Source organism: Dendrobates tinctorius, unplaced genomic scaffold (assembly GCF_039654945.1).
Source record: "Dendrobates tinctorius isolate UK_male_01 unplaced genomic scaffold, ASM3965494v1 ptg000143l, whole genome shotgun sequence".
NCBI classification, from domain to species: domain Eukaryota; kingdom Metazoa; phylum Chordata; class Amphibia; order Anura; family Dendrobatidae; genus Dendrobates; species Dendrobates tinctorius.
In genome coordinates this window covers 45,267,677-45,290,777 of record NW_027361810.1, presented here as the reverse complement: position 1 = coordinate 45,290,777, position 23,101 = coordinate 45,267,677, and the positions used below count along the sequence as shown (strand labels likewise).

The following is a 23,101-nucleotide window of genomic DNA, read 5'->3' as shown; positions in this document are numbered from 1 at the left end:
TCCCTGCTCTGCTGCAGAATGTAACTGTGGCACCCCTGAGGCTTCAGTCGCCACAGAGGTACTGCACCTTCTCCTAAGGTGTAGTGCCCCACCATCCAGGTAGGCTGGAAACTCCTGACCATGCTCCACACCTGCATTCCACACACAGGATAGTTCAGTGGGGCCACCTAACAGCTTTATGCTGGGGGTTAGCAGAGCACCCCTCGTGGAACCCTGCTTCGTAACACGAGATGTGCTGGGAGGCGGGTGGAGATGATACAAAAGAGTGGGAAGAGTGAAAGTTAGTTAGTTCGTTGGAGGAGAGAGAAGAGAGAAGATGGGGGTCTGAGGGACGTGCTGCAGCAGGTCCCAGTGATCTGGGCTGCTGGCACGAGTAAGACCAGAGAAAGAGACTGATAACCTAACCTTCCATAAGAGAGAGAGAGAACAGATCGGAACGAAGGAGAATAGAAGGACGGTGGGAAGCAGGTTGAGAAAGAGAGAGAACCCTTCCAGTCCAGAGAGCGCAAAGGCCGGGGCCCGGTCCCCAAGGTTGATTGGATCTTTATGTCCGGCAACAGACACCGGAGAAGTAGTGAGCCGCTAACGCCTTGCTCCCATCATAGACTTGGGACACAACAGCAACTGAATAGAGAGCCGGGACGCAGAGTGGAGTCTGCGAAGCAGGCTACAGCTGTCTGTCATACAAGTAAAGACTAGGAACACCTAGAGAGAGGCATTCCAGGGTAACTAAGTACTGGAGTGCTTCGCACCTAAAGGCGCATTGGAGGAGTCGTTCAGTAAGGTACATGTTGGCAGAGTGTGGAAGGGAGAATCCTATCCTGCCTGGAGGTTGGCTGGAGCCCTGACCTGGAGAACACAGTACGGAGGCAGGCAGTTGTGTGAACTGCAAACAGTGAGTAAAGCTTTGGAACCGCATACTCTGGTGTCCTCCAGTTATTCCAGCACCGCTACATCTGGGTAACATCATCCATACCATTCTGCGCCTCTCCTCATCCATTGCACCTACACTGCCCTGGGACTACAGCTTAACCTGTGGGAAGCTATACCATCTCTGCTGCACCACACCATCAGTCCCAGCGGATCTGTATGCAGCGTTGGCTTACCATCTTACTTGCCAAACACCACGGGTGGCGTCACAAACTATTCATATAAACTTTAACACCATTAACATCTCCGCCATTGATATTTGGTGCCCAGGGCCACGGACCGGGTCACCGCTGCTGTGACACATTCCCGCCTTGACACCAGCCCGGTACCGATTCCCCCTGCTGCCCTGGGTGTGCAAGGGCGACCCATAACTGTATGGGTGCGCTGTGCACGCCGATACAGTTACAGTAGCGTAGCTCTGGTGGGCCCCTCAGAGCTCGGGGCGACCGCCCCCTCTGCCCCCCCGGTAGCTACGCTACTGATGAGCGGATTAGGTAAAATTCAAATTCTTCTGTTCAAGAGGATTTTCCTGGAAAAGTTTATTTGCAGAGAATTTGCTCTCTGCACATTGAATGTCCCTTATTGTGCTCTGGGATCTATTGAGACCCAAGAGCATAAAATTGTAACTGTGACGGAGTCAGCTTACGCTGAGTCGATTTCTTTAGAGTGGACCCTCTGGGTCGTGGCACCCACCCACCTAGGGCGAGCTGACCTTGTGAGGAACCACCCCCTATACAGGGAGTGTCAGGGGCAAGACCAAGGGGGTGAGCCACTACGACTGCTGGAACCAGACGGCTGGCTCAAGTAGACACTAGGTACGAGTGTCTGATGACAAAGGACGTGCAGGAAACAAGACAAGACAATATGTGAATTCAAGGTATCTTCATTAAGGCAAATTCAGGATAACATTAAGTGCAAAACGTGATAACAGGCAAACACAGCAAGGTGCGTGCGTGGCAGGCCAAGGTCCATGGCAAGGACACGATGGCATCGGACTCCGGACAGCTGGCAAGAATCAGGGCATCAGACTGCGGACATCAGGCCATAGTCTTCATGCTTACAATCTCTGGCAGTGATGGCACGTTCTGGGAATCCAGCAGGCAAACCAGGGTACAGGCAAGGAGGCACGACAGATCTCCGGACATGGTGCGTGTTAGGGAACACACCGGGGTCCAAGGGAAGATTGCAGGCAGGGTGCATGCTAGGGGCACACCAGGGTCCAGGACAAAGTGCGTGTGTAGGGGACACGCCAGGTTCAATGTGCAAAAAACAAGACATGGTGTGCGTGTAGGGGACATGCCAGGGTTCAAGGTCCAAGATACAAGACAAGGTGCATGTGTAGGGACACGCAAGGGTCCAAGGCAAGGTCCTGCGTGTGCCGAGGGACACGCCAGGGACAGGGTTCAAGGCAGAGTCCAGCACGTGCAGAGGGGCACGCCAGGGTCAGGTTCAAGGCAAGGTCCTGCGCGTGCCGAGGGACACGCCAGGGTTGGGTTCAAGGCAAGGTCCTGCGCGTGCCGAGGGACACGCCAGGGTCAGGGTGTGTGCTAAGAGACATGCCAGGGTTCAGGCTAAGGCAAGGGCCTGCGCGTGCTAGGAGGCACGCCAGGCTACAGGCTAAGGCCTATGCGTGCAAGAGGCACAACAGGGTACAAGCTAGGGCCTGTGCGTGCAAGAAGGCATGACAGGGTACATGGCAAGACCTGCGCGTACGTTTACAGAAGCACGGGGAGGTATGCCAAGGGGCAGGCTAGAGCCTGCGCGTGCTATTAGAGGAGCACGCAAAGCACAGTGCAGAGACAGCGTGGGTGCAAGGAAGCACAGAGAGCATGGCTGGGGCACTGGCTAGCTGGTCGGGCTGCGGCACAGACAGACGGGCAAGACTCCTGCGAACCCGGCTGAGGCATAACAGGCGACACAGCTGTCACTGGCCGACGAGCACGGCTGAGGCACAGACAGGAGGCTAGGAAGGCCAGGCGCATGCAAAGGGCACACGAAGAAACAAGGCAAAGCAAGGTGAGAAACAAGGTAAGACAAGGTACAGGGCAAGGAGCAGAGCGTAGGCAGAAACACAGAGTCAGGTCAGAGCGAGAACAGAGCTAGCAGCAGAGCGTAGGCCAAAACCCAGAGCCGGGTCAAGGGGAAACCTTGAGACTAGCCCCGAAATGTGCAAGAGAGCACAAAAGGTCAGAGAGCAGGAATGGTGCATGTGCCAGGAGGCACAACAGAACACCATAGGTAAGAGAGGAGGATTGGTGCGTGTGCCAGGAGGCACCACAGAGCACCATAGGTAAGAGAGGAGGAATGGTGCATGTGCCAGGAGGCACCACAGAGCACCATAGGTCAGAGCAAAGAAGAACAAGCAAAGATAGAGAACATAGGAAGGACAACAAGGAAAAGCATAGCAAAGGCAAGACATGGCAAAGCAGGCAAGGCAGAGAACACAGGAAGGACTACAAGGCAAAGCATAGCAAAGGCAAGACATGGCAATGGAGGTAAGGCAGAGAACACAGGAAGGACTACAAGGCAAAGCATAACAAGGACAAAACATGGCACAAAGGACAAACACAAGACAAGGCACGGGACAAGAGGCAGAGTACAAGCACAGAGCGTGTGCAGAGACGCACTACAGGGCAGAGTGCAGGGGCGCAGAATACAGGGAGCGACCCAGCAGACCAAGCAGCCATGCAGGGAAGCAACTTGATGCTCAGGCCCCAACCATAGGAAGGGGCGGTCTGATATAGCACCATAGCACCTGCACTTCCGGGTCAGGACCAGAGAAGGACTTCCGGTTCAGTTCCTCCAGGATCATAGAGAGCATTGCTAGATCAGACTGGGCTGGACCATAGAGAAGGTCACATGATCAGGGGCTCCAGAAACACTGAGAGGTTAGCTGGGTCAGACAGTGCTAGAACATAAGAAAGGTCACATGATCAGGGGCTCCAGGAATACAGAGAGGACTGCTGCATCAGACAGTGCTGGACCATAGGAAAGGTCACATGATCAGGGTCTCCAGGAACACAGAGATGATCGCTGGAGGCAGAGCAGAGACGGATGGTTACCTTGCAACGGCGTACAGCCATGAGATGAGGCACGAGTGCACACTGCTCCTGGCATCTTGCAGCACAACAGTCATGAGGTGAGTGTGCACACTGCTCTAGGGATCTTGCAGCATGACATAACGGGCAGGATAGTTCGGTGCGTGTGCACACTGCTCTAGGAGTCATGCGGCATACCCGACATGGCGGACATGACAGTTCAGTGCGCGTGCACATTGCTCCAGGGATCTTGCAGCACATCAGTCATGAGGTGCGCGTGCACACCGCTCCAGGGGTCATGCGGCAAATCAGACTTGGCGGGCATGACAGTAACACATAAAAATACTTACACTCACCACACTACCCTATCCACTCCTCATAATTCCCCGTCCAGTGCTCTGCGCATCTTCTTATCACCAGTGCTGAATACGGAATCCTCGCACCTCTTCTTATTAGGTTGGAACTTCTTGCTCTGATGAGGTCTAGGATGGTTCTGCACAAGTGCTCTTCAGATCACAACGTCATAACATCATAATGTGCACTGTGACCTTGCATGAGCATTCAAAGGACTGTTCAGATAGGAGGGCCAAGAGTTGAGTTATTGATGTATACTAGTGTACCTTGAGAGACCACATAAACTTTGATCCAATGCTCCCACCAAAGACCCATTTTAGGTCTCACGATGTGTGGTGACATCACATCCAAGATGCCTGTACACAGGAGCAAGCATCTTCTTCAGAGTTTCATAGCATCTACTGGCAGCATGTCACAGGACACAAGCGTATACGTGTTGTCAAAAAAGGTTGTAATATCCTAATGAGCATTGTCAGTGACACTGATCGACAAGTCCCATTTAAGATCTTGGTACCAGTGGTAAAGGGCATGTTGAATTCACTGTAGTGCAATAGTGCATATGATGATACACCAAAGTTATGATGTAACAAGCAAGATGCTATCATTGCTGGGGTGTTACTACTTATTACTGTCATGATCCAGTCCAGGGTTTGTTTTCTGCTATCTTCTCTCTTGACTGGTCATGAGGAGGTTAATCTCATCTGCCTAGTTTTGGAGCTGGCTGGGCTATTTCAGTCCTCTGCAGCCTGCTAGCCAGCATCAGCTATAGTTCATGCTTCCAGACTAGAGCCGCTGACCCGTATACCTGACTTAGTGTGCGTCTGGGGTTTCCTTACAGTGTATGACTCGCCCTGATCTCTGAACTCCGCCTCTTGTTTTCCGTCCCTGATACCGTGTTCCCTGACTGGATTTGACTCACTGGCTTGTACCCCGACTATGTCTTACGTGTCACTTTTCGGATACCACTTTTCCGCTAAGCTGCCTTCTGGCTTGTCTCTGACTACGTGTATTGCTGTGACCGTTGGTATTTTGCTCCTGACAGTGTATGACTTGGCTTGACTGACCACTCATTCATTACCTGTGACACCTGTGCTGCTGCTCAGTGTTGCTACGCTGTGTGTGTGTGTGCAACCTCTCTTCCCTCACCAGCACCCCCTGGTGGAAGTTGTGCTATACTGCACTGCATCTGCATTACAATTACTTTCCAAAATGGGAGGTTACCATGAGGTCAATGATGTAATCATAGGGGGTCAGCCTTTTTAATAGCAAGGTTTTTTCTATTTAAAATATGGAAAATATCTTTTGGCAAAAATCAAACTTTCTAAGAAACGATGATAAGCCTTCCTGTATAACATACCATAGCTGTTCCATACATATCAATTATATACATACAGTTCTTACTAAACATGTAATCACATGTTAGCTGAAAAAGTAAAAGCAACTGTTTACAGCTAGAAACAGGAAAGCAAACAAACAATTATGTTTCTGTCTCATGTTGTTGTAAGCACCAAATGTCTACTTGGCGATGGTACATGGACTAGGCACGTTGACAATTTTTAAGCGGGTGAAATTCATCTGTTTAAAAATACAGAACAGGTATGAAACTTGTTAGGCTAGGTTCACATTAGCGTTTGAGTCCGCAGCGTATCATCCGCATGCGCATGTCAAAGCGCATGCAAATGTTTACGCAGAGTTTTCATGCTCATCATCTTACTCATGACGAAAAAACGCTGCGTGTGCATGCTTTTTTTATCCATTTTTGCACGCGTTTACCTTGTTTATGCGCACGTGTTCGATATGACATGAGACAGAAATGGGCATGTCTCATGGGATTTCTATTTACATTTTGAAGAACGCATGCGTATCGAATGTATGCGTACGCATGTCCTTGCGTACCAATGCGGTCCCATAGGCAGTAATGCTTTTTTGACGCACTCATCCATATACGCATGCCTGCACATATTTGACAGATTTTTGACGCCTCAAAAAATGCTACATGTTGCATTCTCCGCACCCTGCCGCACACTGCGAAACGACGCATGCGTATGCATGTCCCTGCGTACACCATGTTAAATATATGTACGTATGATGCATGCTGGTCTATGCGGATCAAATGCTGCGCACATATACGCAAATGTCAAACCAGCCTTACTTAGTCATTTATGTTTCTATTTAGACAATACTTGTATATTGTAGGTGCAGGGAAGCTTTTGGAATGGCACACCAATACCACATGTCAGGCAAACAGGGAGCCTCTGCAGTAGAGAAACAAATAATTCTGTTTTGGGGTTGGGTTGAAAACCCAAAAAACGTCTTCCCTATCTCCAGAAACCATGTTTTAGGCATAATAATACAACAAATATGAACCTAGCACTCAACTTAAAGGTATTTGTAAGGCGGCTTATTGTAGTACACGAAAAAAGACGTTTCGGTCAATGTGACCTTCTTCAGTTACGTGTGGTATATAGATTGTGTAGAGCTTATAGGCATCTATCAGAAAGGACGATGGTGCTTTAGGCATTGAGGAGAATGATCTCTCTAAGGTAATGAGCTTGTCAGTATATAGGAGGGGCAAACGTGCCTCCAGATGCGGTGTCCACCGGCCATCCCATCGCATCTGGAGGCACGTTTGCCCCTCTCCTATATACTGACAAGCTCATTACCTTAGAGGGATCATTCTCCTCAATGAAGAAGGTCACATTGACCGAAACGTCTTTTTTCATGTACTACAATAAACTGCCTTACAAATACCTTTAAGTTGAGTGCTAGGTTCATATTTGTTGCTTTAACGGTTTGGGAACCTAACCTTAGCACCATCTTGAGTTGTGCTCACGGTGTTCTTTCTTTAGGCATAATAATAGACCTTGTAAGCCAACAGCTGTGAAGACTTTTTAAATCTTTGCAGTAAAGCACCAAATTTAAGGCTCGTTCAAGGATTGGATTTGACATAAGGCCAACATGGTTCATGGCCTATGGCGCAGTAGTCATTCGGCATATATACAGAAGAAATAAAAATTAAATATTTACAAATTTTTCAGTTTTATTTTTTTAAGACCGTATAAAATGCTGTTTTTTAAATTTACATCCAGGTGCATTAAATAAATAGAGAGGTCGTATACATTGCCTATCTCTACAGCTTGCGTTGTCATTCCTAGTCACAGGGAAAAAGAATTTGTTATTTCTTTCTCACACACTCAGCTTAAACTACACGTTATAGGAAAATTCCAGATTTGGCGTTACAATGGTGATTCATTCCGCTCATATCGCTTGACGTCTACATATCTACTGCCATCAAAGATGATCTGAAGTACCACGAAAGTGACAAATCCCAAAAATCAGGAACTCAAGCTCATCTTAGGGTATACCTCTAGCTTCTGAAGACTTGAAACGGAGTCATAGCACAGTTTTTGGGAACGGTGCTGATCAGATTACATCAAGTGAACAAGTACTATATGTGCAAAACATGGAAATTGACGTTTTGGAAGCTGCCCAAGTTCTTCAAAAACTAGTAAAATTCTTAATAATACTGAGAGAATAGTTTGATTTATATGCAATTTCATGAGACACGTGATGGTGAAGTTCATTTTATTGGGCATTACAACTTTCAAATCAATACATTTCTAAACAACTTTTTGAGGGTCGTCGGGTGCGCAAAATTATGTGCTTTTGGCCCTCGGCGTAGAAATGTGTAAGTCCAACCTTGGGCTCATTCAGATGTCAATGATTTTCTCATACATAAAATCTTGGACCAAATTTCATTACTGTTTATCATTGTTTATTGTCAATTTTCTAATACGCCAAAAAAAACATGAAAAGCTTCTTCAACCCATTACAATATAGAAAAACGCAAATTGTCTCTTCAGAGAGGAAGAGGAGGAGATCTCTAATGCCACCTATAGGAAGCATCAATACTAAAAGTCAATATCGACTCTCTAACGAGCCTTGCCACATGACTCAGGATAAAAGCCTAAGTCATGTGACAAGGCTCGTTATAGAGTCGATATTGACTTTTGGGATTGCTACTTCTCATAGGTGGCACTAGACTTCTAGTCCTCTTCCTCTCTGAAGAGACAATTTGCATATTTCCAAGAGGAGCATTGCTTCTCAAAAATCTCTGCACCTTGGAATGCCAATCTTGCCATGTCACTCTCCCCTCAAGGAGAAACATTACCCCTTAAATATTAAAAATGGACACATGGCATGGACACGAATGACATCTGTGTGCTATCAGTGATTTTATGGACCCATACACTTGCATGAGTAGTTTTGATCCACGAGTCAGGTCAAAACCAGACATGTCTCCGTGATTTGCGGACATGCTGTTTGATAAATCCGCAATATTTTCAGACTGTCTAGTTTACATCACCTATTAGTTGGCTTACTTTGTGCCAGAAATTTGTACCACAATTTTGGCACATTTTTGACGCCCCGGGCCATATGTTAGATCACACCCATTTCTCCTTCGACATCATCCTTTCCAGTGAGTCCATACCCCCTTATCAGAAACAGAGGGAGAAGTACCTAAAAGAAATAGAAAATAAGGAGCAAGTTATCAAAGAAATTTTTTTTTTTTTTTTTGCTTAGCTTGATAAATCTCCATTCTGTTGAAATCGTATAACTCGTGTCATGATCTCAGTGCGGGTTTGACTCGCGCACGTGGGGTTAATGTTTGGAACCAGTGCTGATGACTGGCATTTCTGGGGCTAAAGGTTGTGATCCCGGTGCAGGCTTACCTGCACACCTGGGGCTATGATTGTGGCCTCTCCCTGGTTCTGGGGGAGGCTTCTTATAGCCTCAGGACGCTCCCATCCCTGTCAGTTATACTTTCGCCCTTGGCATTGTGTGGTGACCCCTGAGTGTGTTTGTGCTGTTTCTGGTTACTTGATTCTCTGTGTATGACTCGGCCTGTTCCCTGGATATCGCTTTGGATTCTGCCTGGTACCTTATATATCTGTTTGGTTTTGATCTCTGCTTGGCCCTGATTATCCGCTCTGTCTCCTCCCTGGTACTGTACTGTGATCCTGTGTATGACCTTTGGCTTTGTCTGACCTCCCATCTGTTTATCTCTCCTGTACCTCGCTGGTCTGTTCTGTGCATAACTTCTGCTTTGCTTGGACTCTGAGTTCTCGTCCCTCTCTGTGTGCATGACGCTAAGCCCCGCCCCCTTGCAGTCACATGACCATTCACATGACCATAGGTCCTATGCTGGCTTCCTAAACTTCAGCATCCACAGGTCCTGTGCATCGGTACTTTCTGGCTGTACCTGACCCCGGTACCCCTACATTGCGGGTGAGTCACTGCTCAGCGGAGGCTGCACGCCGGCGCTGACACTCAGGACACGCGCACTGGCTCAGTGAGCAAGTACAGTGCGGTGTTCCTGACAACTCGAGCCTTGATTCTGTTGTATATTGCTTCCACATCTAAAAAATTTCTCTGCATGGAATTCTATTAATTTTTCTCCAGTCAGCTGTTGCACGTAACCATAAAAATGTATTCCAAGAAAATAGTAAGTCTTACAGGTCCTTGTAATTAGTTTCACACATTTCTTCAGTATGCAGCTTACACAATAGCTTCAATCTTCCCATTATAGTGGCTTCCTGGGAGGCATTGAAGGGTACTAATCATTGCCTAGCAAAGTTCAGAGCGTGGAACTTCTGGTGTTCTCAAGTTTTTCTCATCACCATGTGAGCTTCTGAATTACAACCCAGAGCCCAGCAAGCAAAATTTTCATAATTAAGTAATTTTCCTTTCTAACACAAGGTTAAATTAGCAAATGGAAACTAATGGTCAAAGGCCGTGACATAACCGTAATAGAGAAATCACACAGAACAAGCATCACTTGTGTCCGTGGCATACTCAAGTATTCATCTCTTTATTTTCCCGTATTTCTTAATGCTGTGCAGTGGCGGACACAGACGGAAAAGCCCCCCCTGTAAGAATAGCATATGGGCCCTTTGCAATCCAATAGCTCATAATTTTGTATAATTCCTCCTGCTTTGGAGGTGAAACACATAAAAACACAGTGAAACAAACGTATAAAAATACTTTGTTATAAAAAAAGTAACAGTAAACGGCAAGTGCTAGTAAAAAGATGATAATAAAACAGAGTATTTGGTTGATAGGTTTTTTGCAAAAAATGTATACTAAGCCGCTCTACCAAACGTGAAGGTGTACCCATCTCAGAGCAGTCCCCAACTGATGTATTTAAAAACCTGATCATGTGTATAGTATCTGTATGAACAGGATTCAGGCAGGTAATGTCCGATGTGGACACGCTATGGAAGACGACTTTTGTGAGCATGGCCCATAAGGGAGGGGTGGAAACCTCCCCAATCTTGCAAAAACAAGAACACTGTCATGCAGACTTGTTCACTGTGTGCATGGCCCATGTGTTTGTGTCTGCTTTGGAGGTGGTAGTGGCCCCATTACCTCCTTGGCTCCTCTGCGGCTGCACAGGTTGCACCTCTGATGCTGTGTGTTTAGCTGTCAAATATGTGAATTGTCTCTTCAGGGAGGAAGAGGACTTGAACTCTAGCGCCACCTATTGGAAGGAGCAATCCTAAAAGTCAATATTGACCCTTTGATGAGCCTTGTCACATGACATTAGGATAAAGGCCAAACCGGAATCTCAATTTTTCTGGCAGCTGGCAGAAAGCTGCAGAAGCAACTGGCATGCTACTCGCATTGCTAATCAATTGACAATGGGGGAAATCCTTAAGCAGATCATCAGTACACAGACCAATAGACCATTAGCGACAGAAATCTGAGTGTACAGTATGTCTTGAATCTTGTCATAAAATACATGCAACGTCAATCCTTCATGTGTATAATACGTGTCCTTTGGGTACATTTTCTGACATTTCTTTTTTCCTGCGTGCCTACACAATTAGTTTTTCCTTCAACCAGCAGAAAAATAATCTGACAAAAGACCTTTTAAGGTCCAAATTGCATGAAATCATGAAGTCGAGTTGTAATATGCTGCTAGGATCCAGATAAATTCGAGTCACCAGCTGGGACTGTCTGCGGGAAGTATGACCACTGAAATCCTTGAGTATCTAATCAATGTAGTGTATGAATGTGTCACCAAAAAAGTGCATTTCAAGCTAAACTAGGAACATTATCACTGTACACAACCATCCAGCGTTGTAGTTAGTGATTTCTGAGTTCTCATGCTGTGACAAAAAAATGATGGACGTTATTACAGTACCTGTAGGGATTGTCATTCAGCACGCTGAGAAGAGATACACACAGCAGGGAGGAAAATGAAAAAGAGATTTTATAACTTAATTTTCCACTTTAGGGTAAATCACCTCCAATAAATACTTTCTGTAGCTTCAAATAAGATTTCCCTGTTTAGGAGGAATTCTCATCCATTGCTGCTTGCAAATGTGTGCAGATATATTTCTGGAATGCCTTGCGAGCACAGCCCCCTTCTCGTAACACAACATCATCTAACAAGGGTTAAAGTCATGTTCAAGTTTCGGAAAACCCTTTCCTCCAGTTTGTTAAAAAACAAAACAAAACTGTGCTTTGCTAATCTTCCCCTGTTCCAGCGCTGATTCTGTGCCACTGCTTCCAATGCATGGTATTATTGCTGCAGCCAGAAGCTGAGCTCAGTGGCTCTCCTCGGGTTAATGCCCAGAGCGCTCAGAGCCGCTAAAGTCAATGGTTGGTTCAACATGACATCAGTGCAGACAGTAATAGTCACCGGAAGAAGCCCTCAGTGCTGGACCTGGGGAGGGTTAGTAAGGAACATTATGTTTAAAAAAAAAAACAACTAACAGCTTCCAAGGAGATTTTCTGAAAACCCCTTTAGAGTTAGGAATTTGGCTTGTTCATTTCCAATTTTAGCCAAAGTTTCTTGACGCTGCTCTAATATTCACCTGTAAAATATTTTGATACACCTTTCAATCCATGTTTCCGTCAATGACCACTACCCATCCAGGACTTGAAAAACGGCAAAGCAACCAGAAGCCATTATGCTCCCTTTACCATGCTGCCAAGTTAGAATTGATGCTTTATTGATGCAGTGCATTGTTCTTCTTCCTCCAAATATACTCATTACAGCTGACTTCACTTACTATACTTTTTATCCTAGCACTTTGAATGTTTACACAACGTGCTCAATAAAGGACATGAACGGTATAACTATTTGCCTATTATTGTGATTAAGATAACAACCAGAATACATTACAGACATCCAAGCAGAAATATAAGTCATTACAAAGGATTTACTGTACTTTATTTTTCTTACAATTATGTATATTTACACATAAAAGATGTACAGAGGACTTGATATGAAGTCCATATAGTGTTTCCTGGTTTAGTGGGTATGCCAATTAGTGATGAGCGAACGAGCTCGGTGATACTCGGATATCACTCGAGTATCTGGGTGCTCGGATGTGCTCGGCACTCATTGAGCATTGGCTGGTGCTTGAATTTGAAGCTTGAATCCCAGCCCCGTACATTTGATGCCTGTTACACAGACAATAACTTGGAATTTGCATTACTGTGATTGGCTTTCTGCATTATCTCATCAGAGGTTATACAACTACTGGCGCCATTGCACAGCTTAGGGACAGTCCTGATTGGAGGGAGAGCAGTGTCCTGTAGTGTTGATATTGGTGCTGATGCTGAACCATCATACGAACAGTCCTTGTAGAGGCTAATCTTGCTCTTTGCTGTTTGTATCAGATTTTCTGCATTTATGTCCTCTTAGAAGATTAGGCACCAAATATATAGGCTGATGACTATGCTTCATTCACTTCAAGTGATACCTCACTCTTTTAGTATCAAAGACCTCTTGTGGGTGATGCTTACACATAGAGTAATGGTATATTGCACAAACAAGAAGAAAAGAAATGGAGCACTCACCCGGTCTTTCTTGTTGAAACTCCTTTAATCCACCTTAGATGATATCAACATCTCAATGAAGTGCATGGTGTGGGTGTGCAGGAGACAGGGGAGTGAACAGTCAATATCACTCCGAAAAAGCATTTAAAAGAGTTTCTGGATTGAGTTTGTCAACCATAGTGTATTATGTTCTTTGCTTTACATTTTGGTGTATATAACAGTCCAAAAAAGAGGTCCAACCTTTTAATGGATTCAATTAATCATCCATAGAGTATTACATGCTTTGTTTTACATTTTCATGGTATATAATACTCCAAAAAAAGGTTCCAACATTTTTCTGGTTTCATTTAGTCATCCATAGATTATTGCGTCCTTTAGGTTACATTTCGGTGGTATTTGAATCTCCAAAAAGCAGTTAAAAAATGTTTGGGGATTGAATTAGTAATTCATACAGTGTAACTTAATTAGTGGGTGACACTTCAACAAAGATGGCAGAATCCCGCTCTCAAGGGAGTGACCGAAGGAATATCGGAGCCAGACGAAGCTGGCGCAACAGCAGAGGTGGCAGAAGCCTGTGGTCTGGAACCGGTCACTTTCCCCGAACCACCATGGCCTGAACACAGGTCACAGTCTTCACCGCTGAGGTTCATTACAGACTGCGGATGGGAGAGCCAGAATCCAGCAACAGTTGAGAGGACTGCGGGGCTTAGGCTGGTCGGAAGAGAGAAGGAGGCAAGCCAGGACCAGGACTGGAGACATGCTAGCTGGCATCCGGGGGGAGGTCATTAAGTATGACTGGCAGTGGAGATAGAGGTCCATAGAGGAGTATGGGACACGTCATCACATCTTGTTCAACCTGCAAGCAGTAGAGCTGGAACATTTGCTCGAAGGTTGCAAGAGCTGATGGCTGGAAACAAGGTCACGTACTTCAAAATGGAGGTGCAACATCACTGGTATGAGGTGGGTGTGATCTGAGAAAGGAGGGAGCAGGATGAACCCGTCTTGGGAAATGAACAGGCCTGGGAGAGGCTCCCCAAGGTGGCTCGAGACAGGGTTCCCGTTCCCAGAGATTTTACTGTCCTTGGAGTTACTACATTTTTGGTGCTCCGAGAATACCCAAAGCTAGGTCACTTACAGCCCAGGCACCAGGGAATCGGGCTCCAAGAAGCCTAATGAGGAAGGAGAAGAGGAAGCGGACACCTGAAGAGGATTACTGTATTACCCTCTCCATAAATTTTTCCAGGCTTTATAAGTGTAGGAGTACATCAACTACACTTTCAAAATATTTGAATGAGGCCCACCAGTTGTTGCCTTCAATGGTTTTTGGATGACTGGATGACCCTTCTTATATTTTTTTCTGGTTTTGCACTGCGTGCAAAGCTGTTATGAGTGTAAAAGTGCCACAACTACACTTTCTGAATTTTTTTTATCAGGCACTCCATTTGGTGCCTTCAAGGGTGTTTGAATGACTGTCCTTATAATTTTTTTCTGGCTTTGCTCTATGTGCAGAGCTTTTATGAGTGTAGAAGTACCACAACTACACTTTGATCACAATATTTGAATGAGGTACTACAGTTGGTGCCTTTAATGATGTATGGATGACGCTGCTTGTAATTTTTCAGAGGCTTTGGTTTGAATCTAGGAGTACCACTACATGACAATTTGAACATATTGCATATGAGGCCCTCCTTTATGTCCAGTTTTTTTAATTAAAAAACTAATAAATATCAATATTGGCTTACTTAAATAATTTTTTTAAAATCCTTTTAAAATTTTACCTTGTATACAAGTCATTTCCAGGAAGGAATGTTTCTTAACATTTTTGTTCTTGTAAACTTCAATTTCTTGTTGATTTTGAATGTTTTATTATCAGTCCTTAAAGTGGAGTGCACCAAGTGGGACACCATTGTTATCAGCAGGAATCTGGGAGTCAGAGATGCTTCCAGAGGTCTTCACAACCCTGTTATCCTTCCATTCAGCAATTTTTCCACTCATTTAAACATTTTCACTGCCCCCCCAGAGTCCCTTCTAGGGTCTGCCGGAAAAATTCTTGGATTTCCCATTGACTCCCATTATACTCGTTCCTCAAAACGAGCATCTGGTTCCAGTAATGTGCATACAATCTTTTTAGTACTCGCTCATCCACAGTGCCAATGCTGCAGGACACAGTCCACTCCACAAATATGGAGAAAAAGAGTGACACAAGGAATAAAATAATGAAATATTATTTACTGTATAGCAAAAAAATGGATAAAAAATCTTTGCAATGGAAAATGTTCACATAATAGCCATGAAAGACAATGTGCCTCTCTTTTTCTCTATATGTATGAGATGTAGATTTACATCTTCTCAAAATAGTTTGGTTATAACAAAGTCCTATGGAATAAGAAAAGGTGAAACTGGAGTTATTGAAGAAAAAAACAAATAAAAGTTTTTCCTGCATTTCTCATTGATACACTCTGTGACGTAGCGCCTACTATGTGTGTTGGGGAACACTCGCTTGGCAGTGGATTAACGTAGTCAGGCACGGGTTTTTTTACACAAAACAGTCCATACAGTTTATTTAAGCGCCATAAACCGTGCCGTAAGCCAGGTTGCACATCATCGTCTTACACATAGTCCATTACTTTATCATATAAGCTTTACCAAGCATTCACTAGTCACGCCTGACACTTTCTCCAGTCACCGGGTGACCACACAGTTCAATAACGGACTTTTGCCAGTGCACACAGTTCTTTCCCCATGCCCCACAGACTGACCTCCTGTCTGTGAGGCTAGGTAGTCTCCAAGGGTGAACCCACAGGGCCGCGACGACGAACCTGCCCCCGGGCGAGCGGGCCAGGTGTACCACCCCCTATACATGGAGCGTTAGGGGCAGGCCCGGAGGAGACTATCGCCATGGAAGCTGATACCTGGGGACAGCTGGAGGAGTAGTTAGACAGACACCAGGATGGAAGGTGGACAGGGAAGACTGGCGATCACAGGAGGGACTGCTGCGGAATAGGAAGGAGGAGAGGGCAGGAGACACAGGAGCAGGCAGGAACGGTCTGGGAACGGCGTGCTCTGGAAGGAAAGACAAAGGAGGTCAGCTGGAGAGACAAGACAGGCTACAGGCACAAGGCAGGGCGCTAGGCAGGGGATACGCAGGAGAAGGTGGACCCGAGAATCAGTGACACAATTGATAATCAGACAGCGATCAGGAGGCGAAGCTACCTTATATAAGAAGTGGAGCAGGACTTCCGGGTCAGGGTCCTCCAGGGTCACGGGGGCAGTGAGATAGAGCGGTCCAGCCTGTGCTGTAATCAATGGTGCGAGGTGCGCATGCGCACCTGACGGAGCACTGAGGCTGACCGCGGGCAGGAAGCAGAAGAGCAGGTGGGAGCGGCGGGTGCGCCAGGGGGTCGCGGGCAGCACGGACCCATGAGCGAAGGCAGAGGCAGGAGCCGTGACCGCGGTGGAGGCAGCAGGAGCGGGACCAGCGAGAGCGGGACCGGCGGTAAGCGTGACACTGTCAGTCCTGGTTCCTGGGGAAGCTGCCGAACTGGGATCACCGTCTTTGCGCCCAGTGCATTACCAACAGTCCAGATCCTCAGATGGGAGGTAGCTCCCCCAAATGCAGTGCCTTCACAGACACCGCAAACACACGTGGCTTGTCTGGGTGCTATTCAGGACATTTGTCCAACACCCAGGCCACCAGGTCCAAGGTCTCACCACGTGCTCCAGGAATCCGATCCTTCTCCCAGGATCATCCAACACAGACCTTCCAGGACCTTGCACCCTGAACCATTCAGGTACACACACTCTCTGACCATTTGACCAGACCTCAGTCACATTATATGGTTGTAGCCACCCCATGGATGGGCGGTGCATGTGTGGTTAGTCAATTCCCGACCAGCTCTCTGGCTAACCCTTATAAGTAAACACAACAAACACTTGTGGAACTATAAGTCCCAGCATAACCATATCATTTTGGGCTTATAGCGCAGAGAACCTCTGCGACACATGCCGTCCATTTACAATAATGCCAGTCCTAATTCACCATCATAATTATGCCTCCAAGCGCATCCTGAAGTGCACACACAGCGCCTCCTAGCTGTAACAGAGGTTACTGCATCACAACTCTCACTGATCATTTAATGTGATATTATATTAAGGTTAGTCTTTAAACTCTTCGTAGGCTTAATGCACTATTCACATAGAAATATTTGCTGCATGGCTACTTAAAAAAATAATGTTGTGATTGCATTTAGTCTTTTGTTTCACTGTAGTTCTGTGGTTAGAAAACCCATTTTTATCCCTCTGTAAACTGTCCATATGTTGCTTTCATAAAACAACTCTGATTCTGACAGTAGGCAGATGGCCTGATTTGTGTATACTAGTGTAAAAAGTGTCTGCCAAACACCCAAAAGAAAGCTGCCAACGTGTACCTCTGGCTGCTTCCTCCCACTGGAAAGAATTCTGATTGGGTTATTTAATGGGTTATTTCCAAATGTAATAATCAGGCAGGGAAAAGCATACTGACTTAAAGAAGTTGGCGATAAGTAGATCACTCTACTATGGAATCTGTTTTTGCTTTCCCATTAATCCAATCATCTACTGTAGTGCCGTAGCCGAGCTTCTGTGGGAAATTTGTGTGCATAACAACCTGTAGGAATGTCTATTCTTCTACCCACACAGAAAACACAAAGTCATAAATAACAAACAGAACTAAGTCATCAAAATGCAGAAAAGAGTCCATGCAACTTCAGGGGAGATCAAAATACTTAACTCTTTAACTCCAAATGATTTTCCTGTCCCCTCTTACAATAAAATCGGCAGCTTTGGATCACAAGCTGCTGCTCTTACAAGTAAATATTGTGCACTCAGGAGGAGAACCGAGTTTGTAATCACAAATAAGGTTTAATACTTGGGAAGCAATTTTCAAATCATAAAAAGGAAAACAGACATTAACCCCTTCACTACCAAGGGTGGTTTGCACGTTAACTCCCGGGCCAATTTTTACAATTCTGACCACTGTACCTTTATGAGGTCATAACTCTGGAACGCTTTCATGGATCCCGGTGATTCTGACATTGTTTTCTCGTGACATATTGTACTTCATGTTAGTGGTAAAATTGCATTCAAATAACTTGCGTTTATTTGTGAAAAAAACGGAAATTTGGCGAAAATTTTGAAAATTTCGCAATCTTCCAACTTTGAATTTTTATGCCCTTAAATCACAGCGATATGGCACACAAAAAACTTAATACATAACATTTCCCACATGTTTACTTTTCATCAGCACAATTTTGGAACCAAAATTTTTTTTTGTTAGGAAGTTATAAGGGTTAAAAATTGACCAGCGATTTCTCATTTTTGCAACACCATTTTATTTTTAGGGACCACTTCACATTTGAAGCCACTTTGAGGGGTCTATATGATAGAAAATACCCAAAAGTGACACCATTCTAAAAACTGCACCCCTTAAGGTGCTTAAAACCACATTCAAGAAGTTTATTAACCCTTTAGGTGCGTCACAGGAATTTTTTGAATATTAAAAAAAAAATGAACATTTAACTTTTTTTCACAAAAAAAATACTTCAGGTTCAATTTTCTTTATTTTACCAAGGGTAACAGGAGAAATTGGACTGCAAAAGTTATTGTGCAATTTGTCCTGAGTACGCTGATACCTGATATGTGGGGGGGAACCACTGTTTCGGCGCATGGCAGACCTCAGTAGGGAAGGAGCGCCGTTTGACTTTTTCAATGCAAAATTGGCTGGAATTCAGATCGGACGCCATGTCGCGTTTGGAGAGCCCCTGATGTACCTAAACAGTGGAAACCCCCCAAGTGACCCCATTTTGGAAACTAGACCCCCCAAGGAACTTATCTAGATATGTGGTGAGAACTTTGAACCCACAAGGGCTTCACAGAAGTTTATAACGTACAGCGGTACAATTAAAAAATCATATTTTTTCCACAAAAATGATCTTTTCACCCCCAATTTTTATTTTTCCAAGGGTAACAGGACCCTAAAAGTTATTGTGCAATTTGTCCTGAGTACGCTGATACCCCACATGTGGGTGTAAACCACTATTTGGGCGCATGGCAGAGCTCGGAAGGGAAGCAGCGCCATTTGACGTTTTTGGCTAGAATTGAGATTGGACACCATGTCGCGATTGGAAAACCCCTGATGTACCAAAACAGTGGAAACCCCCCACAAATGACACCATTTTGGAAACTAGACCCCCTAAGGAACTTATCTAGATGTGTGGTGAGAACTTTGAACCCCCAAGGGCTTCACAGAAGTTTATAACGTACAGCAGTACAATTAAAAAATCATATTTTTTCCACAAAAATGATCTTTTCACCCTCAATTCTTATTTTTCCAAAAGTAACAGGACCCTAAAAGATATTGTGCAATTTATCCTGAGTACGCTGATACCCCACATGTGGGTGTAAACCACTATTTGGGCGCATGGCAGAGCTCGGAAGGGAAGCAGCGCCATTTGACGTTTTTGGCTGGAATTGAGATCGGACACCATGTCGCGTTAGGAAAGCCCCTGATGTACCAAAACAGTAGAAACCCCCCACAAATGACACCATTTTGGAAACTAGACCCCCCAAGGAACTTATCTAGATGTGTGGTGAGCACTTTGAACCCCCCAGTGCTTCACTGAAGTTTATAACGTCCGGGCGTGAAAATAAAAAAATCGTATTTTTTCCACAAACATGATCTTTTAGTCCCCATTTTTTTATTTTCCCAAGGGTAACAGGAGAAATTGGACCCCAAAAGTTGTTGTCCAATTTGTCCTGAGTACGCTGATACCTCATATGTGGGAGAAAACTACTGTATGGGCACACATCGGGGCTCGGAAGGGAAGTAGTGACGTTTTGGAATGCAGACTTTGATGGATTGGTCTGCGGGTGTCATGTGCGTTTGGAGAGCCCCTGATGTACCTAAACAGTGGAAACCCCCCACAAGTGACCCCATTTTGGAAACTAGACCCCCTAATGAACTTATCTAGATGTGTGGTGAGCACTTTGAACCCCCAGTGCTTCACAGAAGCTTATAACGACCGGGCGTGAAAATAAAAATATCGTATTTTTTCAACAAACATCATCTTTTAGTCCCCATTTTTTTTATTTTCCCAAGGGTAACAGGAGAAATTGGACCCCAAAAGTTGTTGTCCAATTTGTCCTGAGTACGCTGATACCTCATATGTGGGAGAAAACTACTGTATGGGCACACGTCGGGGCTCGGAAGGGAAGTAGTGACGTTTTGGAATGCAGACTTTGATGGATTGGTATGCGGGTGTCATGTGCGTTTGGAGAGCCCCTGATGTACCTAAACTATTGAAACTCCCCACAAGTGACCCCATTTTGGAAACTAGACCCCCCACGGAGCTTATCTAGATGTGTGGAGAGAACTTTGAACCCCCAAGTGCTTCACAGAAGTTTATAACGCCTGGGCGTGAAAATAAAAAAAACATTTTTTTCCGCAAAATTATATTTTTGCCCCCAATTTTTTATTTTCCTAAGGGTAACAGGAGAAATTGGACCCCAAAAGTTGTTTTGTAATTTGTCCTGAGTAGGCTGATACCCTACATGTGGAGGTAAAACACTGTTTGGGCACATGGCAGAGCTTGGAAGGGATGGAGCACCATTTGACTTTTTCAACGCAGAATTGGCTGGAATTGAGATCAGACGCCATGTTGCCTTTGGAGAGCCCCTGATGTGCCCAAACAGTGGAAACCCCCCAAGTGACCCCATTTTGGAAACTCCAACCCTAACCTCAACACACCCCTAACCCTAATCTGAGCCCTAACCCTAACCCTAGCCCTAACCCTAACCCTAGCCCTAGCCCTAACCCTAACCCTAGCCCTAACCCTAGCCCTAACCCTAGCCCTAACCCTAACCCTAGCCCTAACCCTAACCCTAGCCCTAACCCTAACCCTAGCCCTAACCCTAACCTAACCCTAGCGGGAAAATGGAAATAAATACATTTTCTTTTAGTTTTATTATTTTTCCCTAACTAAGGGGGTGATAACGGGGGGTTTGATTTACGATTTATGGCGGTTTTTATGTTTGGCGGCTGTCGAACGCTAAAAGACGCTTTTTATTGTAAAAATAGTTTTTGCATCACCACATATTGTGAGCTATAATTTTTCCATATTTTGACCCACCGAGTCATGTGAGGTCTTATTTTTTGCGGGACGAGTTGACATTTTTATTGGTACCATTTTCGGGCACGTGACATTTTTTGATCGCTTTTTATTCCGATTTTTGGGACACAGAATGAACAAAAACCAGCGTTTCATGAATTTCTTTTGGGGGGTGCGTTTACACCGTTCCGCATGCGGTAAAATTTATAAGGCATTTTTATTCTTCGGGTCAGTACGGTTACAGCAATACCTCATTTAGGTCTTTTTTTATGTTTTGTCGGTTTTTTGCAATGAAAACAATTTTATATAAAAAATAATTATTTTTGTATCGCTTTATTCTGCGAGCTATAACTTTTTTATTTTTTTGCGGATGATGCTGTATGGTGGCTCGTTTTTTGCGGGACAAGATGACGTTTTCAGCGGTACCATGCATATTTATATGCGTCTTTTTGATCGCGCGTTATTGCACTTTTTGTTCGGTGGTATGATAATAAATCATTATTTTTTGCTTCGTTTTTTATTTTTATTTTTTAAGGGGTTCGCTAAAGGGGTTAACTAATGGGACAGTTTTATAGGGCAGGTCATTACGGACGCGGCGATATCAAATATGTGTACTTTTATTGTTTTTGTTTTTTTTATTTTGAAAAAATGGATTTATTGGGGAATATTTTTTTTTTTTTTTACTAATTTATTTAGCGATTTTTTTTAAATTATTTTTAACACTTTTTTTTTTTTTTTTTTTACTTTATTACCTTGTCCCAGGTGGGACATCACTGTCCTGTGACAGATCGCTGATCTGTCACATCACAGATCACTGTGACAGATCAGCGATCTGTCACAGGCACTGCTGCAGACTTCCTCATGCCTGCGCTTTGCAGGCAGTGAGGAAGTCAGCTCCCTGCAGGCCCCCGTCGCCATCTTGGATCTGGGGGCCTGTAGGGAAAGAGACCCCCGCAGCAGCGCTGCACATTGCGCTGCCGTGGGGGGCTCAGGGAAGCACGGAGGGAGCCCCCTCCCTGCCGATGCTTCCCTTTAACCCCCGGTACACCGCGATCGCGTTTGATCGCGGTGTGCAAGGGGTTAACGTGTCGGGGGCGGTCCGTGACCGCCCCTGACACATTGTGCCGGGTGTCAGCTATGATAATTAGCTGACACTCGGCCGCGATCAGCGGCGCTCACCACGTGGGCGCCGCTGATCGCGATGACGTAATATTCCGTCCATGGTAATTAGGTCCATGGTCACATGGACGGAATATTACGTCAATTGTAGGTAAGGGGTTAAAAACTGGGTTGTATCTGCAGCATAATTGGGAGTTAAAGACAAATATGTACTATGGAAAATCTCTTTTTGCTAGAAGGGTCCAATAATGGATGATCACGCAGTGTTTTTTTCCTGCTGGGATCTCAGTGATCAACTCAACTATAATCTGTAAGAGAACATGTAAGCAAGCGTTTGATCCTTCTGCAACGCCAAAATGTGCCAGGAAGGAATAAGTGGATCCTCTGCGCTTCTGATGGAGATCCAAAAAGAAAATCCCAGGAAACGGGATGGATCAATGCGGTTTATTACACTGTTCTACATATTTTCAAAAGCTGTCAGGTTCACTTATGAAATGAGTCATTTCTTAATGATTTTGACCTCCTGAATTTGGGAGATATACGGCCAGGAAAAAATAGAAGTGATAATAAAGAGCAAAAATAACAAATTCTGAATGAAAATAGAGGAGCAAGAAAAAAGCAACTACAAACTAAAATGTGTCTATAGAAATTCACAGAGCATGG

The 23,101-nt window shown here is 45.0% G+C and overlaps 1 long non-coding RNA gene across 1 annotated transcript in view; it reads left to right on the top strand.

The window, feature by feature from the left end:
* The first annotated feature begins 3,715 nt into the window (after window positions 1–3,715).
* Window positions 3,716–23,101, top strand: part of LOC141049116 (uncharacterized) — a 140,368-nt gene continuing 120,982 nt past the window's right edge. The window contains exon 1 of the long non-coding RNA XR_012220259.1: window positions 3,716–4,069. This is a non-coding gene — a long non-coding RNA (uncharacterized lncRNA). The remainder of the gene's footprint in view (window positions 4,070–23,101) is intronic.